The sequence below is a fragment of the Pelodiscus sinensis genome, chromosome 1, assembly GCF_052426305.1.
Source record: "Pelodiscus sinensis isolate ZL-2025 chromosome 1, ASM5242630v1, whole genome shotgun sequence".
Lineage (NCBI taxonomy): Eukaryota > Metazoa > Chordata > Testudines > Trionychidae > Pelodiscus > Pelodiscus sinensis.
Window position 1 is genome coordinate 332,742,258 of NC_143052.1, and position 21,768 is coordinate 332,764,025.

At 45.5% G+C, this 21,768-nt stretch overlaps 1 long non-coding RNA gene across 2 annotated transcripts in view; it reads left to right on the forward strand.

Moving 5' to 3' along the window:
• Window positions 1-21,768, forward strand: part of LOC142826559 (uncharacterized) — a 116,584-nt gene that overhangs the window by 83,208 nt on the left and 11,608 nt on the right. The window contains exon 3 of one of the 2 annotated variants that reach the window (XR_012900766.2): window positions 7,451-9,203. The exons of the other annotated variant lie outside the window; for it this stretch is intronic. This is a non-coding gene — a long non-coding RNA (uncharacterized LOC142826559). Of the gene's footprint in view, window positions 1-7,450; window positions 9,204-21,768 lie in introns of those variants that run through there. 2 annotated transcript variants of the gene reach the window in all.

The following is a 21,768-nucleotide window of genomic DNA, read 5'->3' on the forward strand; positions in this document are numbered from 1 at the left end:
CCCTATCACTTTATTATCTTCCAAGTGTTTGCATATGATTTCCTTAATTACCTGCTCCATTATCTTCCCTGGGACAGACGTTAAACTGACCGGTCTGTAGTTTCCTGGGTTGTTCTTATTCCCCTTTTTATAGATGGGCACAATATTTGCCCTTTTCCAGTCTTCTGGAATCTCCCCTGTCTCCCATGATTTTTCAAAGATCATAGCTAAAGGCTCAGATACCTCCTCTATCAGCTCCTTGAGTATCCTGGGATGCATTTCATCAGGACCTGGTGACTTGCTGACATCTAACTTTCCTAAGTGATTTTTAACTTGTTCTTTGTGTATCCTATCTTCTAAACTTACCCTCTCTCTGCTTGTATTCACTACGTTAGGCACACCTCCAGACTTCTCGGTGAAGACCGAAACAAAGAAGTCATTGAGCATCTCCGCCATTTCCAAGTTCCCTGTTACTGCTTCTCCCTCCTCACTAAGCAGTGGGCCTACCCTGTCCTTGGTCTTCCTCTTCCTTTTAATGTATTTATAAAAGGTCTTCTTGTTTCCCTTTATGCCTGTAGCTAGTTTGATCTCATTTTGTGCCTTTGCCTTTCTAATCTTGCCCCTGCATTCCCGTGTTGCTTGCCTATATTCATCCTTTGTTATTTGTCCTAGTTTCCATTTTTTATATGACTCCTTTTTTATTTTGAGATTGTGCAAGATCTCCTTGTTAAGCCAAGCTGGTCTTTTGCCATATTTTCTATCTTTCCTACACAGCGGAATTGTTTGCTTTTGGGCCCTTAACAACGTCCCTTTGAAATACTTCCAACTCTCCTCAGTTGTTTTTCCCTTCAGTCTTGCTTCCCATGGGACCTTACCTACAAGTTCTCTGAGCTTATCAAAATCTGCCTTCCTGAAATCCATTACCTCAATTGTGCTGGTCTCCCTTCTACCTTTCCTTAAGATCATGAACTCTATTATTTCGTGATCACTGTCCCCTATACTGTCTTCCACTTTCAAGTTCTCAACTAGTTCCTCCCTATTTGTTAAAACCAAATCCAGAACAGCTTCTCCCCTGGTAGCTTTTTCAACCTTCTGAAACAGAAAGTTGTCTCCAATGCAGTCCAGAAACTTATTGGATAGCCTGTGCCTCGCTGTGTTAGTTTCCCAACATATGTCTGGATAGTTGAAGTCCCCCATCACCACCAAATCTTGGGCTTTGGATAGTTTTGTTAATTGTTTAAAAAGACCTCATCCACCTCTTCCACCTGGCTAGGAGGCCTGTAGTAGACTCCTAGCATGATATCACCCTCGTTTTTTACTCCTTTTAGCTTAACCCAGAGACTCTCTCCTACGTTCATCTCCACTTCAGTCCAAGTGTGTACATTTTTAATATACAAGGCAACCCCTCCTCCCTTTTTACCCTGTCTGTCCTTCCTGAGCAAGCCGTACCCTTCCATACCAACATTCCAATCATGCGACCCATCCCACCAGGTTTCTGTAATACCAATGATATCATAGTTGTATTTATTGGTTAGCAATTCCAGTTCTTCCTGCTTATTACCCATACTTCTCGCATTTGTATATAGGCATCTAAGATACTGATTTGATCTTGCCTCCCTGTTGTGCCCTGACCCTCCTTTCTCCTTGCCATTATAGGCCATAGTCCCCCCCATTTCCAACCCATCTCCCAGTCCCGCACATGCAGCACTTACCTGTGGGCTTTGCTCACCTGCCCCCGTCAAACCTAGTTTAAAGCCCTCCTCACAAGGTTAGCCAGTCTGTGTCCAAACAAGGCCTTCCCGCTCCTGGAAAGGTGAACTCCATCTCCGCCAAGCAGTCCTTCCTGGAAGAGCACCCCGTGATCAAGGAAGCCGAATCCCTCCTGGTGACACCATCGTCGCAGCTAGGCATTCACCTCCAGGATGCACCTCTCTCTGCCCGGGCCCCTACCTTTGACAGGAAGGATAGAAGAGAATACCACCTGCGCTCCAAACTCCTTCACCCGTACTCCCAAAGCCCTGTAGTCACACTTGATCTGCTCAGTGTCACACCTGGCTGTATCATTTGTGCCCACATGGATGAGTAGCATGGGGTAGTAGTCAGAGGGCCGGATAATCCTCGACAATGCCTCCGTAACATCTCGGATACGGGCCCCTGGCAGACAGCATACCTCTCGAGATGAGCTGTCAGGGCGACAGATGGGTGCCTCCGTTCCCCTCAGAAGAGAGTCTCCAACCACCACTACCCTACGTTTCCTCCTCGCAGTGGTGGCAGGAGACTGCTCAACCTTGGTGGTGCAAGGCCTGGTCTCCTCCACTGTGGAGGGTGACTCCTTGTCTCCTGCTGAAAGTAAAGTGTAACGGTTATGTAACAACACAGTGGGAGGGTTAGGAGCAGGGGTGGAACACTGCCCGCTGCCAGAAGTAACCAGCTGCCAATGCTCACCCTGCACCACCGCCTCCTCCATAAGTGGCTGGTCAACAGTCCCACATCCTAGGACAGTGACCTTCGTGGACTCCACAGGAATACTGTCCAGGAATTCCTCATGGCTTCAAATGCTCCTCAGCCTGGCCACCTCCTCCTGTAGCTCTCCCACCTGCTGCCTGAGAGATTCCACCAGCAGGCACCTTTCACAATGGTTGTCTCCCCCAGCCTGGAGATCACTCAGTGGGAATTGCAAGCCACAAATACAGCAAGACCACACCAGGACCTGGGTAGAGGCATCCATGCTCAGGTTCTTTATCTGGATACAGGCACAGGTGGAGGAGACAGGAGAAGTACTGGCACAAGCGCTACGGGTCTTCATCACCATCAGTCACTCCCTCTGCTCAACTCCCTCTTCAACTCCCCTGTCTGCAGTCCCCTGTCCGCTTCACTCCCCTGGTCGCACTGCTCTGGCTTTTTAAAGCCTGCTTGCCTAGGTCAGGCCTGCAGCAGGAGCTGCAGCAGGAACAGTCTTATGGTTACCTTCCAGTCCCTTTTTTGTTTACCTGTGGAGACATAGATAGCATTCACCTAGCTTAAACAGTTACAGGCAGTCCCCGACTTACGTGGATCCGACTTACGTCGGATCCCTAGATACGAACGGGGTGAGGCAACTCCCGCACATGCGCAGCAGCATTCCCGGGGCTCGCTCACCTGGGTCCTAGGATCCTCCTCCTCCTTGGGCCGGCTCCGACTGGGGTCCCGCAGAGCTGCCGGGCAGAGGAAAAGTGCCTCCCCACGCCCGCTGCCAGCAACAGGCTGCCGAACAGACAAAAGCAGCCTCTCTGCCCCTCCTCCCCTCTATACATGCCGGGCTCGGAGCGCAGCAGCGTCCCCGGGGCTCGCTCACCTGGGTCCTAGAATCCACCTCCTCCTCCTCTTCGGCCGGCTCCAACTGGCCTCTGCCTGCAGCAGCTGGCCACAGGGACAGGGATCCTGCAGAGCTGCCGGGCAGAGGAAAAGTGCCTCCCCACGCCTGCTGCCCCCCCCCCCCCCGCGGCCTCGCATCCTGCACGCCTCCCCCCTCCCCCCTGCCAGCAACAGGCTGCCCCCTCCCCTGAGCAACAGGCTGCCGAACAGCAGACAAAAGCATCCTCTCCGCCCCTCCTCCCCCTATACATGCTGGGCTCCCTGGGCAAACAAAGACTCCACCAAAACAAACAAAGTGCTGGCCTCATTGTGTTAGCAAAAAAAGGACCCTCCTCCTAGAACCCTGGGTGGTGTGTGGAAATAAAGCTATTAGCTCAAAGCATGGTGCAGAGCTGTTTGGTATTTGATGAGTTACTCCTTTAGTCCTGAGTTTGTCACAGGGACAGAAATAGATGTGAAATCTTCTGAACAGGGGAACAGACAGCAAAACAAACATTAGAGGGGAGTTAACCTTTCCCTATGCTATCCAAAACTAAAAAAAATGTTTGGCTAGAGTTTCCCCTACAATATGTACCAGTTCCGACTTACATACAAATTCAACTTAAGAACAAACCTACAGTCCCTATCTTGTACGTAACCCGGGGACTGCCTGTACTAAACTATTATCCTTCCACTAAGTTGTTTACAGTTGCCGTTTGATTGGGCCTGATCCTTTTTCTTTCCTTTTCTCTTGCTAAACAGTTTCTGTTATTGTTTTTGCTCTTCAGCTGGTACCAGCGTTTTCTGATGTTCTGAACGACAAAAGAAAAAATTTCCTACCCTCATCATATTTTTAAATGTTTCTTTCTGTTACAAGTATTCTTGCTGACTTCTTGATTAGTCTGCTGTTACCCAATAATTACTTATGCTTTTGTTTTGTAAACCAGCTTTTGAGGGTTTGGGGAAAGTACTTCACTGCTCAAGATGGTATGCCTCTATTTCCCTTATTTTATACCGCAGACTAAATTTTTTAATAGTCTGTCTGTTGTGAAGCTTCAAATTTATTCACAGATAGTAACTGAGAGGCTTTACCGCTATAGTGATTTTCCTTAGCACAAAAAGGTGTTTGCTAGTTACCTTTCTAGCAAGCCAAAAAGGCTTTCTCTTTGAAGTACATCAGGTGTTTTACAGGTTTTAGGTAGCTTATTTGCGGAACAGTTTGCAATTTTAAGTCAGACGGCATTATCCAAAACAAAATAAAACCAATTCATTTGAAACCTACCAAACAGATTCATAAATTTGCAGTGCATTCCCCGTTATGCATTTGACCAGTTACATTCCAGTAGAATCCCTTATTTCCCATTTAGCAAATTTAACTAAAGTGTTCATAGCCAACTATTTAAATTAGATTGTTTCTTTGCCTGGATTATCTACACATTGCTTAGGAGAGAGGCCGCACAGAAACAAGGAGTCCGTTATAGCAGATTTCCTTCTAATACATTACCACAATTGCTTAATTCCTTCCACACTCCCAAGGAGTCAACTTCCCACCTTCTCATATCCTTAAACACTTGCATTATCCCTTAAATGAAAACTTTCCTCGTTCCCAGTAATTTAACTTTCCAATGCCTGCACTACTGCTTTCCTTATTCTTTCTACTATGCCCACACAGGGCCCCAAACCTCTTAACCCTTTAACACATGCTTATTCCTTCTTATGGTCTGTACCTGAACCTGCTTTTCCTGCTAAATGGCTCCTTTCCATGGACACAGGTTTTGTCCATTACTAATTTAGTAGGAAGGATGGGCTTTTTAATTATCCATCTTACCTTCTGATTCCTTTACTCAGGTAAAGCCAAGTGTTCATTTTTGCAGGCAGCTACATTTTCTTTAAAAACTACTCAGTACGGGGGGTTTCATAACAGACAGACTGCAGCATTATCTTTTGGGTGAGATTAAGGGTTGGTAAACATTTGCCAATTTGCTTTCAAGGTCTGCATAATATAAACAAGCTAAAGTATTATCAGACCATGGGCCATGCCTAAACTTTTTCAATACTTGCTTTAAAAACATAGTTTACTCCTTCTCCTCTTCACATACACTGTGGAGTGCGCTTAGGAATAGCCATCCAGTCTGACACACCCCCTTATCCTTCTTATGCACTTCCAATGTCTCCATCACCTTTTGGAAACCAGTGGGACTGATCCCATCAGCTAGCTCCCCCTCAAACCACAACCGCATCATACCAGATTTGAGCAACCAAAGCCCAGGCTGATGTGCACGGCCAGCCTGGAATTTGGCACTCTACCCTACTCTTTCCCTCACCCATCTGCTTCCCTTTCTTCCACATGCTGAGCGATTTGTACCAAGAGAACCCTTCTCGCTGCGCCAAATGTTGCCAGCAAGAGTAAGTCTATGGTCCGACACTGGGTTCTCAAAGTACAAAAACGCTACACAGGCATCTGTCAAACACAAGAAGCTTATTTCCTGACAGCTTTCAGCTGTGCCCCTTAATTAGAAGAACAAAATGATAGGAAAAGCGGCATTTCTTACATCTCTTTGGCTAGCCAGAAACCCCATTTCGGCTGTGGATCAAGTGGGAGACTGTCTCAGCTTCTGAAGCACCAGTACCCAAAGCCCATCGGTGAGGTCCAAATTGCTGTGCTCTGGTGCAGCTTTAAATACTGTGTCTCTACCTTGTTTGTGGCAGTTTGGAAATTCCCGGGGGTTACTCATTGCTTGTTACAGTATGGCTCAGTTGTACTGCTTGTCCTTTGACTTTGTTTACATAATCAGTATATTTAGATAAACAAGATTGTTACGTTCCTGCTCTTATCTACAATGGGGTATGTTCCTAGACATTTGCTTCTGACTCATCAGTAATAGGGAAAGGGGGAGAATGGGAAAGGGGGGAGAATGCAGGCCTCACCACCCCTATACTTCACACGTACAGAGTTCTTCCTCAATCGACCCCTGCACAAGCCAACCACTATTTTTAAATTAAATCGAAATAGTGGAGCACTTATTTTGAAATTGGTAAACCTCATTCCATGAGGAATAACGCCAATTTCAAAATTGCTATTTCAAAATAAGTGTTGAGTAGACACTTACTCCGAAATAGGGGACCTACATCTCTTCCCAAGGTGCCCTGGTGGCCACTCTGGCCTCAACCAAGCACACTCCTCTCCCTCCCCCCTCCCTGGAGCCCTTAAAGGGGTAGACTCTGGCCACAGTGTCTCTGCCAGCTCCAAGCCTTCCAGCCCAAGAATCAGCAGTCACTGCCCTGACCCAGTGGCCCCAAAACATGAGCCAGCAAGCCACTTGCAGCCAGCCCTCTACCACTCCCCAGGAGCAGTCTGCCAGCTCCCAGGAGCCTGCTAGGAGCCAGAAAAGGAGGGTGCTTCCTGGTCCAGGGCAGAGATCATGGAGCTTGTTCATGTTTGGGGGGATGCCCCCAAACATCCATGATCTCTGCACTAAATGGAGGAAAACGGCCGTCTATGGCAGGATAGCTGCCAAACTGGCCACCAAAGGTCACATGTGAACCCAAGAGGAGGTTCGCATGAAAATCAAGGAGTTATGGCAGGCGTATGCCAGGGCCACAGGGGGCAGCTCTCAAGCAGGGGCAGACACCTCCCCCTATTTTGATGCCCTGGACTGCATCTTGGGGTGTGGGATGGTCCGTGCCTCCCAGGTGGTTGTCAACCCTGGGGCAGAGGGCCCTGACCAGGGCACAGAGGAGGAGAATGAGGAGAGGGCCAGGAGCCCAGCTGTCTGCCACACAGGAGACTTACCCTGTTAGCTACATGCATGTATGTATGAAAAGGTATGACAGTCTCCATACTCTGAGATGGGACACAGCAGGACACCCTCCCTCCACAAGGCCACTTTATATAGAGGCAGGGGACATCTCCCCCCCCCCACACACACACACTCACTATATATAGCACAGGGGCATGGGTGTTGTCTTGAGGTAGCTTCCACTCCCGGGGACAGCAGGACATTCCGAACATGGCCTCGGTGCAAGCACATTGGCTCTGATGGTGCAGGTCATGGTCATCCTCGCCTTGCAGAGGGAAGCTGGGCTTCACCCACTGTGTCCCCAGGGATAACTGACCACTTCTCTTGTTTCTCCACAGCCGCACTAGCTGCGCATGCAGAGCGCACCACCCTGCACAGGACATGCACCTGCACTTGAGGGTTCTGCAGGATCACTCATGCATTGCAGAGGTACTAACAGCAGCACCTGGGGGCACTGCAAGCCCTGCACCGCACCCTCCAGCATTGGGTGCAAGAAGACCTGCAGCTCTGGCAGGAGCAGCTTGTCCAGAGCCGTGCCATCTGCCAGCACCTGCAGAATCTGGTGCAGAATATGCTGCCTCCTGCCGCTCCAGTGCCTGCTGCCTCCCCAGCTACCGCTCCTCCTTCCACTCCTTCTCCCCCTCCCACTTCTCCCTCCACACCCTCACCACCCTCAACCCCCTCACCTCTCCCCCAGGGACACCAAGGCCACTGCACCCATGGTGCTGGGAGACAATTGGTCCAGCGAGACCCTCAAACCTGATCCCTGAGCTTCCTCTCCCCCTTGCTTCCCCCTTCCAGCTCCCTCCTCCCAGGTTTCTCACTCCCCTCTCCCATCCTTTCTCCTCCCTTCTCCCACCTCCTTTCCTCAGTCTCACCAGAGTTTTAGTCCCCCCAGCCCCATTTTGTTAAATAAAGAGAGTTTGTGTTCATGAAAATATGTGTATTTTATTTGACATCAGGAAGGAGGACTGGGAGGGGGGGTAAGTGGAAGGACATGAGGGAGGAATGACGCACAAACCCCCAGTGGGGCAGACCAGGGAGGCTCTTAGTGCTCCTCAGGGTGGAAGCTCTCCCACAGGGCCTCCTGGATACTGACAGCCTCCCAATGGACTCTCAGATGGCAGCCTGCAGTAAGTGCAGCCAGGCTTGCAACAACACATCCACGAGAAGCACCAGAGTGCTCAGGGGCAGCTCTGGCTCCATATTTCAGAGTGCGGTGGTGTCCTGAGTGAGAGCAACCAGAGCATGCAGAGACAAAATGCTTTGCTGTCCCTCTTTGAGGTAGGCAAGCAAGCAGGGAAACCTGAGAACCAGCTGTCCGGGGGCAGGGGAGAAGGGCAGGTCCCTTTAAGCACAGGCCTCAGATAGCCTCAGGCAGCAGCCACACAATGTAACTTCTGACCTGATACCCTGCTGGACCTAGTTCCGGCAGGCCTTAAATGCAATTCAGCATCCACTCAGTGTGGATACGCTATTTCAAATAGCCAAATGCTATTTTGAAATGCATTTTGTGTGTAGACTCGTTATTTCAAAATATCTTATTTTGAAGTCAGTGATGGTTACATATGGAGAGGTTCATTTTTGGTTAAGACCATGAACTTGAACTTTAGAGTCCTGGTTTTTATTCCTAGCTATATAACTGTCTTTCTGTATGATCCTGGACAAGTCAATTGAGCTAAGGATTTTAAAGGCTTAGTGTATCAACTTCCTCTGATTTTTTCATTGTTACATGTGCTTGATCCAGAGGATATTGATGTGTTACAACTTTCTTCCTGAGCATGGCTCTTTAGCTCAAGCTGTAGCAATATAGGTGAGAAACCTGATTAGGCAAAGATCTTTCACCTAAGATGACAAAGTCATCAACTTGTACTTATGTGGAAGATCCTAAGAGAAAGTCAGCCATGGCTGGGAAGAAAAATGATTGGTGAGAGAAATCATCTTGAACAAAGCATGCATCTTGCTAGATTAAATTGCAGACTATTAGAAGAATATTTTGTTTTGTTTTATTTATAACTCCTCCTATTTTTTTCTTATACTCACTTAATCTTATGTATATTTTGTTAATGCATTTATTTTGCTTTTATCATAAACCAAATCAGTGATGTGTTTAGAAGGAAGGGTGTCTTTACTTCCAATTAAACTAATAATTTGTAAAGTGTTTTGTGTCTTTAGAGGATTTTTCTGATTTGTCCTGGAGAGGGCTGGACATTGCACAGCTCTTGGTTTTGGGAAAATTTGTGATTGGGAGTTTGTTTGGGTCACCATGTTGGTTGCAGCCTAGGCTGATGGAAGCCAGACTGGGACAGCAAGGTTACAGATAGACTTCTGAGTGACAAGTGCCAAACCATTGCTATCCAGTACAAAAATGCTCCAGATGTGATCTGCATGCTGGTAAACTGATTGTGAGTGGCTCATAGAGGGCACATCTACAACATGAGATGAAGGTTGAACCTAATATGGTTGATTTCTGAGCACCCAATTTTGAGAAGGTGAAGGTTTGTGTCCTCACTATGGGCAAGCATTGAATGTTGTCTGAAATAGCACATCCCTATTACAAAGACAGCCATTGACTCAGAAAATGAGGCACCATGTGTAGCTTGGCAGTCTGGGCTATACTTCTGGTGTCTGCTGGGTCCAAAACTCTGCTATGGTTGGTTAGAGGGGCTTATGTTGGCAGCATCCCATAAGGCACTCCTCTGGTCCTTCTCCCTCACCCCCACCGCATGAGATAAAGGGAATGCAATGTTCTCATGCCTTTTTATGCCTTGATACATGGATGCCAGAGCACTGCAGGCATGGAGCCCAGTGTGTTGGAAAGCATGGTCATTCTCATGTCTCATGGTGCATCTCATGGTGCTGTACTTTGAGAGCGCCTACATGTTGATCTACCAAGAAGAAGATGAACCTCAGCGTGGCATGGAGGCACTCTGAGAAGGATCAAAGTTCCTCTGTGAGAGTTTCAGGGAGCTGCACAGACAAGACTCCCACTCCATCTGCAGACATGGGAACAAGCTAATCCATGCCCCCTGCACTGTGTAGGCAGAGAGAGAGTGTGCCACACCTCATACCCCATTGTCTGAATGCCTGAACCCTCTTGTAGTTTGACAAAGTTTGTGAACTCATGAGAAGTGCCCTCAAAACTCAGTGCCATCATCGATGGAAGATGTTTTGGGTGTCGGGCAGGGGATGGGGGAAAAGGACCAGCTGCAGTTCATGACCAGCTCCTGGCTCTCAGAGCTGGATAGTCTCTTCTTCCTTTTCCTCCTCGTGCCCCTTCACCACCCACTCTCTTCCTGGCTGATGCTTGGTGTGTCTTGGCTGGACTCAAGGACCATGCTGGGGGAGCTGACCTCCCCACCCGCATTTTTTGAGGAGTAATGTTAGTTCGAACCAAGGGGTTCAATTCAAACTAACGTGTCCCGGAGCTCACTTTCAATTTCAAAACAGCTGTTGAGCAGAGTAAAGTGCGGGCGAGATCATGCTAATGAAGCGTGGGATATTTAAATCCCCGCTTCATTGACTATTTCAAATGCCTACATTTGCATCCCTAGTTCGAATTAGGGTGCAAGTGTAGACATACCCTAAGAGAATTGCAACTGGCTTGGTAGTGTGGACGCATCACTTAGAAAATCGACCATAGGCAGCTAAATTTAATGTCAAGCCCTAGTGTAGACCAGGCCATAGAGACCCACAATAGCAAAGTATTGTGAGGCAACCAAGGTTACAGAACAGATGGTGAAAACAACCCCACATTAGTTTGGATTGCATCTCACAACATGAAAGTAGAGCACAAGAGATATTTTCATTTATAAAATATTTTTAAACCTCCACCTTGAAAGAGCAACAAAGAGAGCACACACAGATGATTACACTACATCGCTAGAATATAAATTAAAGAACACAGACTTAGTTCTACATGCAACATTCCACAATTCCGTAGGGAACTTGACTGTTTCAAAATAGGATGAAAGAGACTCTTCCTGGGGAAATTATGACACCTGCTGGCTTTTAGTGAACAAATTCAGTTTAAATCTGGTATGTTTCAAAGGAGGCACATTGTACTATAGCACCAATGTTCCTTTGTAAATGCTAATTACTATGACAGCAATAGCAGCTGTTTCTTGAATAATATGCAAAAGAAAATTTGAAGGTCAGCTTCATAGAAAGAGCTATAATATGCCTTCATTGAAATGACACACAAATCACTGGAATTTATAGGAATTTCTTTAATCTATATTTCCAGTTCTCTGAGAAAAAACACCCTAAAATTTATCCATAGTCATTTTCTACCATTTGATCATCTGTACATTTTAGAAATATTTTATGTTTTTATCAGTAACACATTCAAAAGAATCCTCATTTCTATTCTGTATCAGAAAATAAAAATAGATCATAAATAATAACATGACTCAGCCGATGGCTAGTATGGAGTGGAATACATATTTACTAATCAACATTTGCAATGACCATTTGATTGTACGCATCACTTATTTTTCAAAAAAGCAAATAATGCTGGGGGTACTCTGCTGCAGGAAGGAGGGGTACCATGCACAAAATGAGAAGTAAAACCCAGGTTTTTCTGAGTGCTTATAGAAATATGCATGGCAGTTCTTGGAGCGGTAGCAACGTCTGTTGGATATACTATTCAGTTTCACTTTGTGTCCTGGACAGGGCAGATTAACTCTTCTGAAGGCCTGGAGCTAGTAAATTTTGTGGGGCTCCCTAGACTCCAATGCGGGGACCAAAATGAGGGATTCAATGCCGGAAGCTGGGTGGGAAAGCAAGATCTGGGGGGAGATCGGGTGCAGAAGTAGGCTGGGGGTGGGAGTGCAGAGACTGGGCAGGAGGCAGGGTGCAGGAATGGGCTAGGGTTGCAGGCTCTGGGTGGAAAGTAAGGGGCAGGAGTGGGCTGGGGTGGAGGTGTGGGGTGCAGGAGAGAGGGAGGTAGGATGTGAGAGTAGGATGGGGGTGGGTTCTGGGAGGAAGGTAGAGTGCAGGAGAGGAATTGAGTGCATGGTCTGGGCAGGAGATAGGTGCAGGAGTGGACTAATGGTGAGGATCAGGTCAGGATCTGGGTGGGAGGAAGGGAGCAGGAGCAGATTGGGTGTGAAGGTGCAGGGTCTGGGTGAGGAAAAGGGTGCAGGAATGGGATGATGTGCGGGAGGTGGGTGGAAGGTAGGGTGCAGAAGAGGCCTGGGAGTGTGGGGGCTGGGTGGAAGGTAGGGTGCAGGAATGGGCTACCAGTGAGGCTCTGGGAGTGAGGGTGGTTGGGGTGTGGGTTCTGGATGGGAAATAGGGCACAGGAGTGGGTTAGGGATGCGATGTCTAAGCAGAGGTAGGGTGCAGGAGCAGGTTGGGGTGGGTGTAGGGTCTGGGAGGATGCAAGAAGGATAAGGGATTAGGTCACTTACCTGGCACAGCTCCTGGGTGAGAACAGGTGGCTTCGTGTGGCCCTGAACTTTCAGTCACTGCACCCCACTGCTCCCATTGGCTCTTATTCCTGGCCAAGGGAACCAGTAAGAGTGGAGCCTACAGATGAGTGCTACTAGTGGTGATGCACATGGCTCCAGCAGGGTAGAAATGGGGGAACATCAGTGCACAGAACCACTTGTTCCCTTGCTCCACTAGGCAGAAGTGGAGCACGCAGGGGCTTTAGTGGCTGCATCGTAGGACCTCAAGTTAAGGGACTCCCTTAGCCCAGGGCCCTGAACTGCAGCCCCTAAAGCCCTTTTCATAATCTGCTCCTTGTTCTTGACTGCTGCACAGCATTGCTGTTCATTGATAAGAAGTGGTACATTTCGAGGCAAAGGTGTCTTTATTTCAGAAGTGGCTGAAGTGAACTGCTCACACAAATTGTGCATTCATTTTAGTTTATCCAACACTTTGCAATCAAAGGCACTGTAGAAGTGGCTGGTATGATATTGCTATATAGGAATGCCAACAGTGGTGAGGAACACTCTTCTTTGTCAGCCTAATCAAATTATTGTGCCTCTTTTTCTCAGATTTTTACCAGGTCCAGATGAGATCCATTTTTGGCCCCTTTACTTCTCTGTATTGTTTAAATAAAAGCAAACCGCTTGACATTCAGGAACCCCCCTACTTTTCTTCACTGTCATTTGAACACTGACCATGGCTATGGGTATATCAGAACTGCATAGCCATTTAAAATCTGCAGTGCGGCTGACTCTGGGGCAGAATGTAGCTGCTGTTGTTGTTTAACAGCCCATGACAATATGAAACAGCTTTTTAGGAGAGGGAGTTGACAATAGATAGTGAAGAATTTGATGCTTTCACATCAATATTCCAATCCTGTTGGGAGGTCATCAGCATCATGGTCTCCTGTTAGTGACTTAGCCCAGCAAAAATGGAAGTTAACAGTAATATAGTAAAGTCATCTGAAGACAAAATATGTTATTTTCTAACTTGTCAGCAATTTGAGTGAAAATATTATGATGATTCAGGAAACAACTGTAGAAACAGTCAAACCTCAGTAGACCTGCAGATATGCAATAGAAAGCCAATCAGCAGAAGCTTAAGTTAGCATAATTATATTTTAATGTACAGTAATGAGAAAACTTATAAGACAGAAATGGCAAAGGATGAGCATCTACTACATTCTAATTAATGCTTTAAACATAGTATCACAGGTGGCTGAAACAGAACAATGCAAACATGAAATACAAGGGAAAACGTAATTGTCTTTTACTAAGCTGTGCATCTTTCTGTTTATTGTATAACCCACACCAGAACTGCATACATCGCTTTGTATTTGGCTGCTTCTTTTGTTGCCTTGGCAGTTATTTAGATGTTATGTAACTATATTCATTAATGTTTGTGCAGTGTTTTGAATATATGGCTTAGTACACAATCACTAATAGTTGCCTTTTTTCAACCTGAGCAGCTAATCAAAGTTTCTAGCTTTGAGTATGTTCCAACTGGAAATATAAACTGATGGAGTTTGGAATTTTCTTTGATGCAGTCTTTTTTATTTACAGAGATTGTACAAAGTTCGCCATCTCTGAACATAAAGTTCGCCATCTCTGAACATAAAAGAAACCAAGAACCAAAAAAACAAAAACAAAAAAATCAGGTTCTTAGCTTACTGACACCAAGCCCATTTAGCCAGTGCCTGTCCCAAAAGCACTCTCTAGCTTTTTCCATGGTCAAACTTTGCTTACAGGCTCCTACCTGGCTTTCTTATCTTTTCCTCTTTCCCTATTCTTGTCTGTTTTCAATCTCTAGGAAACTCTCTTCACATATACACACACACCCCACTACCCAAACAATATTCAGCCAAAAGCTCCTGGACTGGTTCATAATTCAGCTTTGTCTTAGGTAGGGGCTCATGCTTATAGTTGTGTTAATTTAAGAGTGAGTTCACACCTATCCATTTCACTGGCATTTTAACTCAATCCACAACAAGCTGGCTGATGGAAGACAAAGGGGAGAGTTGCCCCAGGGCCCAGCGATTCAAAGGGGCCTGGGGCTCTGGCAACTGCCAAAGTAACAGCAGTCAGAGCCCTTGGCCCTTTAAATTGGCACTCCAGGTAGCACAAAAGGCAGGAGAGGAGGATGCGCCATGCTCTGGGCAGCACTGAGGGCCAGCTTCTCCCAATCCTACCCCATCTGCTCTTAGTCCTGCCCCTTCTGAGAGCACAGAGCTGAGCCCTCAGCCCACAGATACTATTGGCTCTGCTGCCCTGCTCATGAAATCCTCTTATTTCCATTAGGTTAAACTATAATGATATAGTGAAAATATAGTGATTAAAGTCAAATACTCATCTGTCAAGAACATCATCAGGGTATTTTATTACATTAAATACTCAAAATGAGTTGTGGTTTTGCACTATGCTGAAAATTTGTTCAGGCTCAATCTATTGGGTTCTACTTTCATTACTGCCAAATGGAAGCAAGGAATCCAACATACAATCAATCAGTGCAGTTCAATGATTTATACTGAAAAGCCAAATAGTATGTCTTGTAGATTGTGTCAAGCCAACAGAAAAATAGCGCTTGTACCATCATTCAAACACAGGTATTCAAGACTATTTAGGCAAAGAAAATATTTGCCTTTAAAATAACATTTCACTAATCAATACCACTGCCTTATAGCACCTTACCAAGCCTTGTGTTAAAGGATCAAATTAATTCCTGGTTATATTGGTGTATCTTCATTGACTTCAGTGAAGATGTTCCAATTTACATCGGCAGATAATATGGCCCAGTCCTTAAACGCTTTTTCAATCATTTTAACTTTCAGTGGTGCCAGCGAAAATCATCATGAATTGAAGTAATCTATAATTCTAAATATGTAAGAGACATGGAAATAGGGATCTGTGGGTGCTGCTGAAGGATAGTCATTTTTGGTAGGACACCCTTCAAGCACAGGATTCTAATTTACTGAATATGCATGTCTATGGACAACTTTCTCTTAAGCAAGGAGTTTTATTTAGTTCTAAAATTCAAGGCTTGTCTATGCATAGCTTTTACACCAATTTTATTGCATTGGTTTAATATAGTACATTAACTGTACAGCTGTATCTAAGTAAAGGAACACTTTGTCTGTTTCCAGTCTGTGGAGAACTCTCCTGGAAAAAAGCCTAACAGAACTGTTTAAGAACATTTTGAATTACAATAAAATAAAGCTTCAGGACTGCCATGGCCAAACAATGGCACAAACACGAAGGGGAGAAACAGTGACATCCAAGCAAGAATCTCTGTGCTGAATGCAAGGATAATTTTGGACCCTGTGGCTCTCATTCCCTCAACCTGGTTGTGTTAGATGCAGTGTTAGATTCAGTATCTGTCTTCGGAGTAATGCAAAGGATATACATCCTGTTTTCCTGATAATAGGTGGAAGTTCCTCACAGACAATCTTGCAAATCTGACAATGAAGCCTCTAAGTGACCCTTGCTGGGAGAACTACAATGACAGCATAAGGCCAGTGAGCTGACAAGTGGCTGAGGTTTATCATAATCTGATGGAACTGGCATGGTCAGGTAAAGGCCAGAATCTGACTCAAAGTGCTAAGCCTGGAAAACCAGATCAACTGACTATATTTCTGTCCTCAGTTGTGGTTTGGCATTACAAACTCAGTAGATAGGCATCATTACTGCTACTGCTTTAATGATAAGCTGCCTTGATTTTGTTGTAGCCTACAGAGATGACAGATTTGAAGATACCATCAACCGTCCCAAAGAAACAGTGGAAAACTTAGGAGTTGAGCCTGTATTCAAGGAAACTCATACTCATCAGAAGAAAAGACTGTTTGGTTGGGAGGACAGAGAAGAGGTGATGGGAAGCTTAGAAGAAAAATTCCAGGGTTTTTTTTTTTTTTTTTTTTTTGCTTGCCCATTGACAATGCCCAAGTGTCCATAGAAGAAAGATTCAAACACAATGAAGCACCACTAAAAGACCTGGGGACTAAGGTTTTGCATGACCTTAGTAAGCTATTGACAGATAGGAATGCAGTCTTGAACAATTGTACAGACCTCCACTGGATGCTGACATATGTTCAAAGGTCAGTGATAAAGATCTATGTGTCAAGTTGGACAACATCCATCTCATTTTGCAACAAGGGAAACACTCTGTGCTCCAAGTACTCTATGCATTCCTGATGCAGAGCTCAAGAACACTTTTCCTAATAGAGAGATAGTTTTGAGAATTATACTTATTCTGCCAGTCACAGTCACAAGTGGTGAGCATGGCTTTTCGAAGCTCAAGCTCATTAAAACCTATCTTTGACTGATGATGGCTGAAGAGAGATTGATCTCCCTTGCTATTTTATCATTTGAAAATGGCATTGTCAAGTCTTTGGATCTCTCTGATGCTTTACTTCAGTGTGCAAGGGTAAAAATGAGGATGGCAACTTTTTGAACTAAACTACTAGAAGAACCAAAGGTCTGTTCTGAGGTAGGAGAGCACAGATGAATGAGACCCCCGCCAGCACCATGAGTTAGACGCACCCTTTTATACCTTTCGCTCTTGGAGATTCATAACCTACAGATGTTATAGGGCTGAATGAAGCCTGTGACTGCATAAATCAACTTAATAGGAGATCAGAAGAAAAGCTATATCCTTCACACGCTCGTACTAAGTATTAGTACAGAAGATGAATCAGATTCTGGTCTCCTTTTCATTGCTACAGCTTCACTAACATCACTAGTGTTGCACCAAAACAAGTAAACAGAATTTGGTCCACTCTGTCAAAATCACTGATGTTCAACCCAATTGGGAAAATTATATACAAGCATTTGTAATAAGTGCACTTCAGACCCTCCCCTGGAATCATGTCATAGGACAGACTCCCTGTCCTTGTCTACATTCCTCTTATTTTGAAATAACAAACAGAGCATTCACACTACCAAGCCCATTACTTTGAAACAAGGGGTTGGTTATTTTGAAATAATAACTCCTGCTTTCCATGCGGAATAATGCTTATTTCAAAATAGGTATTTCAAAATAGCAGTAGTCTGAACGCTCCACTGTTGCTATTTTGAAATAACTACTCTCCAGAGTCATTCAAAATAATTACTCCCCAGTGCCTCCTGGGGCTCTAATTCGAGGTTGCACTTCCACATTAAGGGAGACTGAATCAGACTAAGTTTGAGGCTTCCCTGTAATGTGGACATGCTATTTCAAAATAGTTATTTTGGGAGTTATTATTTCAAAATAAGTTATTTTGAAATAATTTCTTAGTGTAGACATGCCCCTAAAGACTACACAGGAATTTTTCCTTATATAAGATCAGCAGGATCAGTTCCCTGCTGATGAAATTCCAGCTCCATTGCTTTATGGATCACTTCCTTCTACTGGACGCAGGTAAGTGATGGTTCAGAAATAAAACTAATATTGTAGGAGCACAGTAACAGTGTGAGTGTTAATAGTCCAGACCTATATAAGAAATATGTGAAGGAAGAACTTTATAAAGGCTGGGAATATCTTAATATTTCATTGCTATTTGCCTAAGTGACTTTACTAGAATTACTACTAAGTACTGTAGAAATGATCTTGGCTCCTTAGTCACAAATATCTTTAGTCATGATTTCTATATATCCCCTCTCCCTCCCAGAGCATAAATGAAGACTTCCAAACTAATGTAAGTCCCGTATATTTAACCATAAATTGTGGATTCTCACAGCTGGAGGTCAAGGTTCAAGCAACAAAGGAAAATAATCTGTCTGTTCTTCCAATTGTTCTTGGGTGCATCTGCACTGCAATAAAACACTCATGCCTGTCCTGTATCAACTGACACAAACACAGAGGGCTTAGGCTTCACAGCTTTCGAACTGCGACCTAGACAGCTGGGATCAGACTGGAGCCCAAGGTCTGAGACCCATTCCCATTATGGGACTCAGAGCACTGGTTCAACCCAGAGCCTGCATAGCTACATGAAATTTCTTAGCCCAGCAACCTGTGCCAGCAACCTCTTAGCCCAGAGCCTGAGCCAGCGCACATGGGACAGCCACAGATGTTTTGTTGCAGCATAGACATATCTCTGGATAGCATATTTTGAAAATATTAATGAGATTGACATGGCCCTTATTTCTTCTTCTAAAACTTAAATTACACTTTGGAGCAGCACAGTCCTGTTTAAATTCCAGTCAGAGCCACCTTCCAATCTTCACAATTTCCTAAGAAGTGCCATCTGGGGCAGGCAAACAGGAAAAGCTGTTAGCTGTTTCACTGGCACATTCTGTGAGATTAATGAGTACATCATGGTCAGAGGCAGCATGGAAAAAATATTCTTTGCCTCCTTGAGTCTCTTATAAAGGACCATAGAAATTAGTTAATCTTGGAATACTCCTCACATTTTCCAACTTAACAAACCATCACCTTTCACAAAGGTGGTACAAGGGAGAGCTGTGCTTAAAATAAATGACCAGTCTGGGAACTGGGGGGTAAAGTTATAGACCAAACATGTTATCTGCAGATTCCTGCAGTGAGGGGGAGAAAATAAGAGGGAAAAGATTATTGCAGAGACAGGCAGCCAGAAAGCTAGTGTCTATAGAAAGAAAAATGTCATGGATCAAGCAATCCCGGATATCAAAGCACTACTGATATTTAAATATTTGGGCTCAATTATAATAAAGGAGCACAAACTACTAAGAGCTGCCTTGTATCCTAGCCTAATAAAAATTTAACTATTTCTTGCTGCATTTACAATCTCAAGTGTTTGAAAACATCATATTTCAAAAAAAAATCCCATAAGACTACGAATGTTGGGTTCGTTTGATTTGTCTTCTGAGTTTGGGGCTTCAAGGGTTTGGTTTTACAGAATTGTCTTCATCCCCAGAAGGACTAGGCACTTATTTTTTCAAATGGAAGTTGAAGTTCTTCCATAATCACTTAGGGTATGTCTACACTACAGCGTTATTTTGAAATATCTTATTTCAAAATAGTTAATATGAATTAAGTTATTTCGAAATAACGTGTCTATACACAAAATGCAATTCAAAATAGCTTTTTGCTATTTCAAAATAGCACATCCACACTGATTGGACGCTGAATTTCATTTAAGGCCAGCTGAAACTGGTTCCAGCAGGGCATTGGGTCAGAAGTTACTTTGTGTGGCTGCTGACAGAGGCTATCTGAGGCTTGTGCTTAAAGGGACACCCCCGGATAGCCGGTTCTCAGCTTTCCCTGCTTGCTTGCCTACCTTGCTGAGGGACAGCATAGTATTATTGTTTCTGCCTGCTTTGATTGCCCTGAGTCAGGACACTACAGCAATCAGCACCATGGAGCCAGAGCTGCCCCTAGGCACTCTGGTGCTCATTTTGGATGTCTTGCTGCAAGCCTGGCAGCAATTGCTGGAGTCTGCCTAGCAGCATCTGCTGCAGCCTGACCCCCAGGTCCTCCTCCAGACTCTCCTGGGGGACAAGGAGGAGCAGCAGCAGCACTTGGATGCCAGTGTGCCCCGCCACATCTGGCGCCTGGACACCAGCAGCGACTGGTGGGACCACAGCCAGGGCCACATGCCCAGGGTGGCACGACACATGCACAGGTTGCTGAGTGCTCTGTGGTCAGCAAGGTCCTCATGCACGGCCCCTGGTCTCGCTCTCCGCCCACTCCCGCCCCGCATAAGGGGACAGTGATGGCTCTCACATGTCGAGGCCTCCCCGGCCTTGGACGAAACTGGTGACATGGCTGATGTAATGCCTCGGGGGTCCTGTGTGAGTGCCATGCTCTCTCCGGGCTCCTGCGACTCCCAGCCATCGTCATTCTCCTCCGCCTCCTCCATGCCCTGGTCAGGGACCTCTGCCCCAAGGTCAATGACCACCTTTGGGGCACGGACCATCTGACTCCCCAGGATGCGGTCCAGGGCATCATAATAGGGGCAGGAGTCTGGGTCAGCCCCTAGTTGGGAGCTGCCCCCTGTGGCCCTGGCATAGGCCTGCTGCAACTACTTTATCTTCATGCACACCTGCTCCTGGGTGTGCATGTGGCTTTTGGTGGCCAGGCTGTCAGCCTTCCGCCTGTAGACAGTTGTGTTCCTGCATCTAGTACGGAGATCATGGACATTGGAGGCCTCCCCCCAAACCTCAATCAGGTCCATGATCTCCGCACTGGACCAGGAAGGCACTCGCCTTTTCCGGCCCCTGTCAGGCTCCTGGGAGTTGCCAGCCTGCTCCTGGGGAGTGGTGTAGGTCTGGGTGCCAGTGGGTTGCTGGCTCATGCTGGGCCAGGCGCAGAGAATGCTGGCTCTGTGCTGGCAGGCTTGCAGCTGGCACAGGCACTATGGCCAGAGTCTACCCTTTTAAGGGCTCCAGGGCTGCGGGGGGGGGGGGGGGGGGGGAGACGAGCAGAAGAGTTTTCCTGGTTTGGCCCAGAGTGGCCACCAGGGAACCCTGGGAAGGGCTAGAGGCCCCCTATTCGAAATAAGCATCTACACAGCACTTATTTTGATTTAGATATTTTGAATTTGGCATTATTCCTCGTGGAATGAGGTTTACCAAATTCAAAATAAGCGCTCCACTATTTCAAATTAATTTCGAAATAGCAGTTTAGCTGTGTAGATGCTGTTAAGTTATTTCGAAATAACGGCTATTTCTTCGAAATAACTTTGCTGTGTTGACATACCCATAGTCCCTGAAGAAAAATTGAAAGGTGGGAAGGAAGGATTGTGAGACTCCAAAAAAACCAGCACGAGTTGGCAATATGTGTTTATGACTTTGACCTATTTATAACCAAACACATAGTCATGGCATGTTTTTTCTATTTAAAATTGAATTGTTAGGTGCCAATTCTAAAAGGCTCTATGGTCTCTTAACAAAGGATTGAAAGTATGTGGGTAAACTTGGCTATTCTAATCTAGAATTGTATCATAAAACCTGGAGATAAAACCATCAGTGGAGTCTCTGTGAGACAATCATCCTGCACAATACAGCCTAGTTGTTACCCTGGGGTTAGCATATTCAACTGCACCTTGTACAACATGATCTGAAATAAAAATCAAGTTAGAAGCAATGTGCAATTACCATGTGTAGCCACTTTGAGGTACCAGCAAGGGGTTGTCTGGTTACTTGTCTTTGCATCAAAGAAGTGTTAGCAGTAGTATGAGTCAGTTCCCTTGCCTAATGGCTCAAAGGAATCCTATTTCAGCATTCATATAGTCTTCATACAGGTGTCCTGTAGTGAAGGGAGAGCATGCCTC